The sequence below is a fragment of the Hirundo rustica genome, chromosome 25 (genome assembly GCF_015227805.2).
Source record: "Hirundo rustica isolate bHirRus1 chromosome 25, bHirRus1.pri.v3, whole genome shotgun sequence".
Classification (NCBI taxonomy): Eukaryota; Metazoa; Chordata; class Aves; order Passeriformes; family Hirundinidae; genus Hirundo; species Hirundo rustica.
Window position 1 is genome coordinate 3,909,893 of NC_053474.1, and position 11,423 is coordinate 3,921,315.

General features: G+C 60.4%; 1 long non-coding RNA gene across 1 annotated transcript; it reads left to right on the forward strand.

Annotated features, from left to right (window-relative positions):
- Positions 1-186: 186 nt before the first annotated feature.
- On the forward strand, positions 187-10,367 carry LOC120763204 (uncharacterized). Its single transcript, XR_005704042.2, has 4 exons — positions 187-345; positions 1,208-1,338; positions 9,497-9,601; positions 9,701-10,367. It is a non-coding gene; the product is annotated as an uncharacterized LOC120763204 (long non-coding RNA).
- The last annotated feature ends 1,056 nt before the right edge of the window (positions 10,368-11,423 follow it).

Below are 11,423 nucleotides of genomic sequence, written 5' to 3' on the forward strand. Positions count from 1 at the left end.
TGGGGACCCGAAAGCTGCGCCGTGACCCCGGGGCTGCTCCCAGCTCAGGCCGCCAAGAGCTGTGGGATCACAGGAGCTGGGATGGGATTTCCCTCTCTGCTCTCAGGGAGGAGCTGCCTGTGCTTGGCTCCCGACTGCTGCGGGTGAAATTTCGTTTTCTGCACCAGGTTTTCTCCTTGGTGGAGCTGCCAGCAGGAGCCTGCGGCCACCGCCTGTCCCTGTCCCTGTCCCTGTCCCTGTCCCGGCTCCATCACCGCCCCGAGGAAGAGGAGGAGGTTGAGATAACCGAGGAGCTCGGGCAGCGCAGCATCCCCCTGCTCCAGTGCATCCCAGTGAATTAACAGGGTGAGAGGAGGTGCTGCAGCACAACCGATGCAGGAAATGCATCGGGCTGAGGGGAGCTGGATGGAGAGGGAGGCGGGAGCGCCCTGCTCTGCCCCGGGGCCTGGCTCTGGCTCACGGTGGAGCTCGGGGGATGTTTTCTGCCATAAAGGGGTGTCAGGAGGTGCCACAGGGCAGAGCCTAAACGCAGCACAAGGGTTTGGGCATTGGGAAGGGCCGCGGAGCCCAGCAGAGCTCAGCACACCGCCGGGGCTGGCACCGCCAGCGCCCCTGGATCCATCGGGGGCCCTCCTACTCCTCATCCTCTTGGAATTTGCATCTTCCCAGCGGGAATTGCCTTCTCACCTCGCCAGAGGGGCCGGGGGACGCAAGACAGCCTGGAGAGGGGTGTGGGGGAAGCGGAGCTCCGGGAGCCCCCACAGCCGTGTCACACCCAGGGGAGACCTTTCAATTGTCCCCTGGCAGGACACGGGCGGGGAGGAGGAGGGGAGCAGCAGCGGGGGCTGTGCGATGCCCGTCTGCCCGAGCCCCGGAGCCGTGTGGGGTCGGTGCGTGCCCGTCCCCCGCACACGTGTCCCCGGCGAGATAAGGACAGCCGAGATAAGGGCACGGATGTCCCCGAGCCCTGTGCTGTGCTCCGGCTCCCCGGCCCCAGCACCGGGGTCTAACCCAGCCTTTCCCCGTCTCCGGCTGTGCCAGGGCTCAGCAGTGCCCGCTGGGTCCCCGCTGGCACAGCCCCCGTGTCCAACCCGCAGAGCTCGGATCCTGGCTCGCGCCATCCCTGCTTGGTGTCCCCGGTGCCAGGACCCTGCTGCACCGTGGGGTGAGCCCCAAAAATTCCCCTTCCCACCCCTCTGATCCGCAGCCCAGCGATGCAGCACGCCCTGCGCCACCAACAGCCCCAAAGCCAAAGCAGGAACGCGATATTTGCTCTCAGAGGCACTGCTGGAATTTCTCCCGGTGACTCCGTGGCTTGGACAGCCCCAGCTGGAGCAGGTAATAAATCCCCTCTGTCATGCCCTGTTCTTCAGGTATTTCAGGATTACATCAACCTTTGCTCTCTCCCAGGCAGGCTCTGTGCCCAGAGCAGGAGGCTGCAGCCCTTTGGGGTTATTTATATTCCTGGGTTTAGGGTTATCGGGGCCCAGGAGGGGATGGAGCGACATGGAAACGGCTTTGGGTTAAAATGCAATTACAATTGGGGGGATCCCAAAGCACAGGAGCCACCCTGAGTGTGAATATTGTGTTCAATTTCCCTCGGGATGGGCTTTAGTCAGGCTGGCCCCAGCCAAACCCACAGCTGTGCAAAGCCCAGTGAGGCTTTTACCTTTTAAATTGACTTTGGGGGCATTTTGCTGCCTGCTTTGAAAAGCCAGGGCAGCAGGAGGGAAATGAGGTGGCTGTTTCCCCTTCCCAGATGGATGCCTGCGTGTCCAGGCTGGGCTGTTTCCACGGGATCATGGAACTGGGTGAGAAGGGACCTTAAAGACCTTTTCATTCCACCCCCTGCCATGGGTAACCTGTGCCAGGGCCTCACCACCCTCACAGGGAGGAATTCCCTTGAAAATCCGATCCAAACCTACTCACTTTAAAGCTATTCCCCCTTCTCCCACTTGTCCTTGTCTTTTTTCCCTGCAAAACCCTCAGCAGCTCGGGTGGAAACACAGCTTCATGTTGGCTGAAATTCTGGCAGAAAGTGGAGATTTGAGTTAAAATCCTGGGCTGGAAGCAGAGCAGGTGATGGGAGCTCCGAGGGCTGAGATTCTGGGAGCTCGTGGTGCAGCTGAGGTTTAAATTTGGGACGTTTCCAGGCTGGTGAGCAGATCTGTGGCTCAGCCTTCGGGCTTTGACTCCCAGTCACAGGAAGGATTTAACAGCTTTCAGGAAGAAGGGAATGGGGAGAACACCTCCCTGTGATCCCCTTCGGAGGGCTTTGGAAGGATGAGCAGAGCTCTTGGGGGCTCACCACGGCACGGAGCGTCCCGGCAGCAGAAAGAAACACCAGGACCTGATCCAAAACCCTCGCCGGGAGTTCTTCCATCTGCTGCCCCGGGCTGTAGATCAAACCTCGGGTGACCTGCGGGGCTGACAAAGGGAGAATGGACTTTTGGGGTTTGTTTAATGTCCCTGGGGCTGGGAAAGGACGTTCCCGGCCTCGGGCCTGTCCTGCCTTTGTTCCTGGGTTGGGCACTGTAGCGCGGAGCCCCAGCAGGGGCTGTGCTGCCCCGGCCTTTCAGCCCTTTCCTCTGGCTGGATTTTGGTGCTCACAAGGATTTTCGGGGTGTTTCAGGAACAGTGCACATGGCAGGGAGGGGCTGTTCCCTGGGGTTTTCCAGAGGAGGGGCTGAGGATGCGATGCCAGCATCTCCCCGGGGGGCCAGGGAGCAGAGCGGGGAGAACCTTCCCCAAAAAAAGGGTGGGGGAGGATCCGCTCCCGGCTCTCCCAGGGCTCGGTGCGGCCGGGATGGGAGCTGGGAGCTCTGGGATGAGGACGCGGACTGGCTGCAGGAGGAGGGTGCTGCCGTGCGGGGTTTGGCCGCAGCTTCCCCCCTCGCAGCGGGGTTATCAGAGCCGCCGCCGCTCTCCGCTCGCAGCGATAGCACAAGGACACGCCAGGCTGCTGGGGACACGGGGACCTCGGGGACAGGCTGCTGGCTTCACCTATCAGCAAAGAGCTGAAAACAGGCAGGGAAGATAAAGCCAGGGCTCCACGTGGGAGCCCCGCTGGCATCAGCAAAACTTTCCATGGAAATCGGTGACACTCGGGGACAAAGCTTCCCCTCCGGGACACACGGAGGGGACACACCTTTGTCCCCGCATCCTGCGGTCCCCCAAGGGCCCAGAGCCGTGTTGATGGGTGGGATGCTGGTGTTCCCCGTGGGAATGGGGCTTTTATGGGATGTAAAAGAGGCGCTATCCCACAGCCGGCTGTGACTCCCATCCCGGGAAGCCTCGGTGGCGCTGCCACTGCCACCGCGGCGCTGCCAGTCCCCGTCCCCGCGTGTTGTCCCCACGGTGCGCGTTTTCCTTGGCAGTCCCCGGGCAGGAATGTTTCCCCGCTGCCGAGCGAAAGTGGAGGCAGGAATTGCTGGAATAGCGACAGGCTGAGTAACAGCGCTAACTTTATTCTCCGAAACAAAGGGCAGTGTCCCGGCTCCGAGCGCCGCTCCCGGCCCTGCGGGGGCCAGGGCTGGGGAGTCCCTGCCCCGAATTCCTGTCCTGGAGACCCCCCGGGTCTCCACAACCCCCTCTGCTCCTCCCACCTGCCAAAAGGGCATTTTCAGAAGCAAAGAGAGGCTGTAAAATAGCACAGGAAGGCTGGGATTTCCCTCCCAGCAGCTTCCCAGAGCTTTTCCCTCTGCAGGTGTATCCCCAGCCTATATCCCAGGATTCGGGGGTGCTGCGAGCCTGGTGTGGACATCAAAGCGCCTGCCCCCACTCCCGGGGTGCTGTAAAGGGCTCCTGACCTCCCCTCTGCCCCTGCCCGGGTAATTTCTCTCTGTGGAAGTGGCAGAGGAGGGGATCCCCTCGTCAGAGCCCACAGACCCCACGGGCTGGGGCAGCACCTCCCGCTCTGAGGCCGGAGATCATCCCCTGGAATCCTGCCCCGGGCTGGCTGTTTCCCTGCAATCGGGATTTGGTCAGAGCAGGATCCGTCCCTGCGAGCAGCCTTGGTGCCAGGGCCGGCCTTGGCTGCAGGGCTCAGGGCAAGGCAGCGCTTTCCAAAACAAATATTTGTCCAGCGCAACAACACGTGGGAAAGAGCGGGAGGATTTGCTTCTCGGCTCCAGGGGGAGGTTCCCAGGGAGCTGAGCTCGGCCGTGGGGGTTCAGCTGTGCCCTGACCTGTCGCTGAGCTGCTCAGGTTTCGAACCTCTTTACGCTCCGTGGGTTTGCACAAAATGGGTTTGAATTTGCAGCCCAGAAGTGGAATCACTCTTGGATGGACTCAGAAAACCCGTCTGGACGTCAGGGAGAGGGTGTTGAGGGAGAGACGGGACTGGACCGTGCCTGGCTCTGCCCTGTATCCGTGCCAAAGCATCTCAGAGACCCCAGACCTTTTCCCGAATCCTCCTGTGTGTGGAGCTGAGCAGGGCTGTGCACTGGCAGCCCCGAGGGGTCGGCATTGGGTGTGTTTGGATGCTGGATGTCCTTCCTCAATGCTGCCATTGTCCCCCCCAACCCCTCACCCCCGCGGTGACAACGCTGTGCTTGGGGGGATCCCATCCACCATTTACCTTCTCCAGGATTCACATCCCGAGGCTTTTCCTTGTGCCCGTGCTTCCTCAAAGCCCCTTTTCTGGGCACTTTTGAAGTGAGACCATCCTGCACTGAAGATCCCTCTGCTCTGCCCCCGCGGGGTGGTGACACACGTCCCACACTGCCCCGGCCACCTCCCAGCTCGGAGCGTCCCCCACCCGCCCGGGTTCTCTTGGAAATGCTGTAGGAAACAGGGAAGGACCCCGCGCCAAAGGCAAAGCTGAGGCTCCAGCACCGAGCCCCAGGGACACCCAGCAGCTCCTGAACTGCCCAGCTCCTTCTGCTCCTGCCTTGGCAGAGGGACACGAACCTGGAGCACCGAGGGTCAGCGCTAATTGGGAATCAAGGCAGGGAAAGCCCCGGGGTGAGGCGGGGAGCACCCGACTGCTCCCACAAAGGCACCGGTGCCCGGGGTGAGCTCTCCCTCCTCCTCCTCCTCCTCCTCTGTGGCGTGAGGTCAAAGCGTGGCCCTGCCTGTGATCCCGCTGGGATTTACATCCCTGTGCGCTCTGCCCCTGCAGGCGCTCACGGCGGCTCCGGCGCTCTGGGGCACCCGTGCATCTCTCAGGGACCCCCGTGTCCCCCCGAGGGCAGGGCCCCCTTGGCAGGACGGCTGCCATCCGTGTCTCACTGCTGTCCCCGGGAGCGCTGGCACGTCCCGAGCACGTTGTTCCCCCCGTGCCCTGCCCGGGGCTGACAAAGCTGAGCCAGGGCTTCCCCAGGGCTTCTCCATAACGGGAGCTGCTCCCGGCCCCTCTTCCCTCCTGCTCCTCTCCATAAGAGGCGAGACGGGGAGAGCCGAGAGGAGCCCGTGCCTGGCTCTGCTCCACGGATTCCTTTCCTGCCCGTCACCCGCCGATTTAGTCCCCAGCGTCAGCGGGGCCGGGGCCGGCACAGCCCGGGGACAGCGCCGCGGCTCCATGGTGGCACTCGGGGTGCCCGGGAGTCCCACGGGGTCGTTTCCATCCAAACGGGCCGGGGGTGCTGGTGGGCATCGCGCCTGGCACGGGGGTGCAGAGAGAGGGAAGGGATGTGGTGATTATTCCTTCTCCTTCCTTCTTTGCGGTCCCGGTGCTCGGCGTGATCCTTGCGCTGGGATTGCTCAAACCCCTCAAGACACCCCCGTTTTCAGCCGTTCCAAATGAGCTTCTCTGGTTGAACAAACAGCAGAGGGATGCAAAAATTCGGGTTTTGTGGGTTTTTTTGGTTCTGAATTCTCTCCTCCCGCAGCGACAGCAGTGGGGCAAGCCGGGGTTTGGGATGCCGAGGGTTCGGTGCCACACCCGAGGAAGGATGGGCACCACACGATGGAACTGGGACATGAGGAAACCTGGAGCTGTCTCTGTGGAAGGGAAACCCCCAAACCCTAAACCTGTCAATTTTGAGGATTGTGCTGCCGCAGTTTTTAGGGAATCCTCGCCTACACCCCAGCACAGGGAGCCCAGGGATCCTCCCGAGGGAAGGGCTGCGGGCAGTAACTGGTGCTTTTGGCAATTAATCTCGTTAAACTTCTTAATGAACCGTGATCAGGTTACCAGGCTCGTCGTCTCAGATTGCTGGGGATTAGCGGGGACAGGTATGAAGCAGGCAGGGGAGGGGACATCCCTGCTGCAGGGTGGGGAGTTGGGCTTAATATCCACCTATTCCAGTTCATATATTCAATTTTATGTATTTATTATAAATTACAGACGTCAAGGCTGCAGGGGGAATCTGTCCCAGCGTGCAATAGGACAGTGAGCAAAGCAAAACCGCTCACCAGCCCCTTGCCCTTTGCTGTACACGTCATGGAGCTATTTTGGGGACCATCCCTCACTGCTCTGCCCTTCCCAGGAGTTGCCAATCCACGGATTTGGCTGCTGTGGGTGTAGGAAAACCCTGGTGCCGCAGGCAAGGGGCAGGTGCTGGGCCCGGGGCGCTCGGGATCCGCTCTGGGAGGGAGCAGGAGGATCATTCCCCTCTGCTGGGGACACGGTGCTTGGAGGAGACGCCGGATCCTGCCCAGGCCGGGAGCACAGAGCACCTGGGCTTTGGGAAGGAGCAGCTGCGGCACGGGCAGAGGCGTGTGATGCGATTAGGGCAGCCAGCACTGAAAATAGAGACGCTGCTCTGTGATGGGGAACTCAGGGGTGATCCAGCCAAACCCGGGGTGGAGGTGAGGGGTACCTGAACCCTGGAAAATCGTGGCTTGGACAATCTTGGCTGTGCCCAGCTCCAGCCCGGCCTCCCTGGAGGGAGAAAGGCCTAAGGAACCCGTGTCTCCAAACCCACACGTGGCAGAGTTAATTGCTCCATTTCCCTTAAAGGATTCCTTTAAAAAAGGGCTCAGATGCCTGGACAAACTTGTTCTGAACACCCAAATTCTTGGAAAATGGGTGTGAGGAGGGAGGTGAGGCTGACCAGGACATTTCCTGCCATTCATCACCCAAAAGCAGAGGGTCACTGGTGCCCAAAATAGCTCCATGACGTGTACAGCAAAGGGCAAGGGGCTGGTGAGTGGTTTTGCCTTTCTCGCTGTCCCATCTCATGCTAGGACAGATTCCCCCTGCAACCTCGACGTCTGTAATTTATGATAAACACATCAAATTCAATATATGAACTGGAATAGGTGGATATTAAGCCCAACTCCCCACCCTGCAGCAGGGATGTCGCCTCCCAGGGTGCGGCTGTGCCAGGGAGGACGGGCACCACAGCCGAGCCTCATCCCAGCTCTGCCATGGAGGGCACGGGGCAGGACCCCGGAGAGGTGACAGATCAGCCTGGTGCTGGGGCACCCACTTGGAGCCCACGGCACTCTTTGCACCCTGATGCAGCCTTGCCCAGCCCCGCAGCATCCCTGAGCAGTCCCTGCCTTCATCCCGCTGCCGGACACGGCCACGGAGCCGTCCCCACCCTGCCACTCACCCCTCAGGGCTCTCCCCGGGATCCCAGCCCTCGTGGAGCTCCCGTGGTCAGACCCAGGCAGGGCAGGAGCTGGGGGAGCCGTGCGTGGGGCTGGCACATCCCGCTGTGGGCACGGGCTGGGCAGCAGTGAGCGGGGCAGGAATCGGGCACGTCGCCTTGCAGGGCAAAACAACCCGATTGCTGAGGTTCAACGAGATCAGTGACTTAAAGAGCTTTAGTGGGGAAGGGAGAAGTGGACCAAGAGGAGCTTAACACAGTAAGGTGAGCACAGAGCATCCAGGTGCCACGGAAATGGGTTTCTGGGACCTGGAAGCTCCCCAGAGCCACAGCAAGACCCCCGGGCTCTGGGGCAGGGACTGATAAGGTGGTGAGGACAAGGTGCCCACCTTCAGGCCCTGGGCAGCGTCCCCCACCTGGTAGGCACAGGGGGACAGGACAGAAAATGTGGGATTTATGGGAAATTCTCAGCACATCTGAACTGGGATGAAGCTGCTCGTCCCAAGGCTGAGGAATGGGGAGATGGAAATACCGCGGCCCAAAAGGAGCCAGAAACACGGCCAGGTGTGTTCCCGGCTCCAGGTCACAGTCCCAGCCCCTGCAGACACCGACTGTCCTGGTCAAGGAACAGAAGCAGATCAAAATCCCCGTGTAGAAGGGAGGAGGCTGCTGGGGAGCCCGGACTCGGCTGCTGGGAGGGATAAATCAGAGGCCGGGAGGGAATTCCCACCTCCGGGGCTGCCGGGGCTGCCTTCGCCTCCCGAAGGAGGAAGGGCTGGAGCGGGACCCGGCCCCGCCGTGCCCGGGCAGCGCCCTCTCGTGACGGCAGCGGGGCGGCTGCGGCTCCTGGCACTGGCCCTGGCCCTGTCCCTGTCCCCTGTCCCCTGTCCCCATCACCTGTTCCAGTCCCCTGTCCCCGTCACCTGTCCCAGTCCCGGTCCCCTGTCCCCTGTCCCCATCCCCTGTCCCCTGTCCTTTGTCCCTGTCCCTGTCCCCTGTCCTTGCCCCCTATGCTTGTCCTCTGTCCCCCATCCCCTGTCCCTGTCCCCTGTCCTTTGTCCCCTTCCCCCCATCCCCTGTCCCCATCCCCATGGCTCTGGTACCGTCCCTGTCCAACCCTCCCCATCACCCTCATCCTGTCCCCTTACCGCCCTTCATCACTTTTGCACCAGCCCTGTCCTCTCTCCACCACTCTTGTACCATCCCCGTCCCTCTTCTGTCACCTTCCCCCCATCCCTGTCCCCTCTCCATCACTCTCCCGTGCTCTCTGTCCCTTCTCCATCACCCTCCACTGTCCCTGGCCCCTCTCCATCACTCTCCCGTGCTCTCTGTCCCTTCTCCATCACCCTCCACTGTCCCTGGCCCCTCTCCATCACTCTCCACTGTCTGTGTCACCCCCTCCATCACTCTCTCTCCCTCCCTGGCCCCTCCCCATCAGCCTCCCACATTCCCTGCCTTTCCCCCTCTGTCCCATCAACCTCTCGGAGTCCTTTCAGCCCTGTGCAGCCTCTGTGGGTCCCGTGGGTGCCTGTGCCCCTGTGGCCCCCTCACACCAACTCCCTCCACCAGGCCCAGCCCGGAGGAGTTAACGGCGGAAAGGGGAGAAGCCAGGCTTAGGTATTAACCTGCCACATTAATTTTATTTTTTTTCCCAGAAAGTCTGTAACGGAATAATCCCGCAAAGCCAACAAGTGTGGGTGCTGTTTACGTAACGGTGCTGGCAGGAGGGCAGGCAGGCAGCGGGGTTATGTAAAGCCCTGTGCTCCCGAGCCTGGGGGCTGTCCCGGAGCCAGCGGGGCACGGAGCTGCCTCCCGCCCCGTCCTTGTGCTGCAGCTGCTCCGTGTTTGCTGTCCCCTGACCTGTGCCCCAAACGGGCCCAGCACCCCGGCTGTGATGGGGTCAGCTCCTTCTTGTGGACACGCAGGATGTGCTGGCTGCTCCCACCGTGGTGTGGAACTCTGGGCCAGCTTCGATTTCCTTTTCATTCCTGTTCCAGCGTCAGCCTGAGGAGCTGCTGCCACCCCTCCAGTCCAAACCCAGGCCAACTGAACTGCCCTGGCTGCTCCTCCTGCGGGACAGCCCAGTGCCCCGGGAGATGGAGGTGGGTGCCCCTCTGCCTTTCCCCATCCCTTGAAATCCTGAGCGTGGTATTCCCTGGGCTCCTGGGGCAGGCAGATATCCTCATTTCGGCTCCTTGCAGCCTGGTGAGGAGCCTTGGGCTCTCCTCGCCCTTCCACCAACCCTCCTGTCCTCGCTGACTGCATCAGCCTCCCTCATCCTGGAGGAAAACGGGAATAAGTGCATGGATTGTAATGGATGTCATGTTCCAGCTGAAGATCCGGCAGGAATGCAAAGTGGAATGAGACTGTATCCTTACTGAGACTGGAGGGTGGGGAGGAACCACGGCACAGAGGGATTTTTAATGATTTTGGTCTTTCTGGTTTAATGGAGTTGATTTATTATAAATTTAAGGTCTTTCCCTGCATTTCCTCTAAGTCGGTTCTGCCCTAATCAGGTCAAAAGCTGATTTGCAAATAATCACCAGAGAAAGGGGGAAAACCGAGGGATTTGAAGCTCAAGCTGTGCATTCCATACTATTAATTGAAAGCCAGGAGAGATAATGTGTCTCTTCTCCTGGCTGAGACCCCTAAGCTGCTCTTAGCAGCACACTCCGCTCTCAGCTCCGAGAATCACCTTCCAGCTGGGATTACGCACGGGAAAAATCTCCCCTGGGGCTGAAGAGTGAAAGGGCAGGAATTGGGGAGAACGAGAGGAGTCAGAGCGCTCACAGCTCCGCACAGGGCGGCACAAACCGGAGTGTTTAATAAACGTTTGAAAACCGGGGTTAGTGGGGGAAAGGCAGAGCTCTTGAGTGTGGGGCTGCGAAGGGGCTTGAATATTTCTCTGCCACCTATTTCCTGCAGATATTTATGTGCGAGCTGTGCCTTGTTTGTCACCTTGTGTGAGTTTCCCAGGACAGACCACGGCTGCAGATAGATATAGATATAAATAAATAGATATACATATACCCAGTGACATCCTGCTGCAGGAATTCTGAACACATTTTTTTCCCCACATCTCCCCACACACTCACAGGAGGGAAGAGGTCAATAATCAGAGAAATCCACTCCGGTATTAATTACACGCCATTACCGGGGCTTATTTGCTTATCCCCATCCTAATCACCCTCCCGGTTATATTACAGCCAGCACCTCAGGAATGAATAAAATATATATCAAAGTTTATTCCAGAGCACGGGCAGCACGGTGCGGGCAGCGCGGCCAGGGTTACACAACAGACCTGCTGTCACACCAGGGAGGCGCGGCACATTCGGACGTCAGTGAAATCCCCCCCACCCCAGAGCCCAAACCCAGGGTTTTGGTTCTTTTGAATTGAAATTTAAATAAATAAATAGCGGCGGGATTTAGTGGTTTTCTCGGGGGGTTCATGCAGCTTCTGGGGGACGCCACTGCGGGAGCTCGGCACGGCGGAGCGGGAGGCGGCGGCTCAGGTGAGGGACGGAGGAGGAGAGGGGTGGCCAGGCTTTGCCAGCTGAACATCCGCAGTTCCCGGCGGGGACGGGCTGATTCCATCCGCTCCGAGCCCGAGGCCGGCTCAGGGCTGGGGGACAGCGATGGGGACAGCGGCATCAGAGCCCTGCACAGGCTTTCAGTCCGGAGAGAGAGCCTTCATCCCGGAGAGGGATCCTTCATCCCTTCATCCCGAGCGCATCTCCGTCTCCACGTGCCTTCCTGCCAGCACGCAGCGACCGGCTCTGCCACCAGGTGACATTGGGTGTCCCCAAGGACGCTTGCTGGAGCTTTCAAGTGTCTCCGCTCGGTCATCAGAGCAGTCCCGAACTCCGGCTCGGTGGGAGGTGAGCGGTGCCAGCGGATCACGAGTCCCGGTCCCCTCCCGCTCTG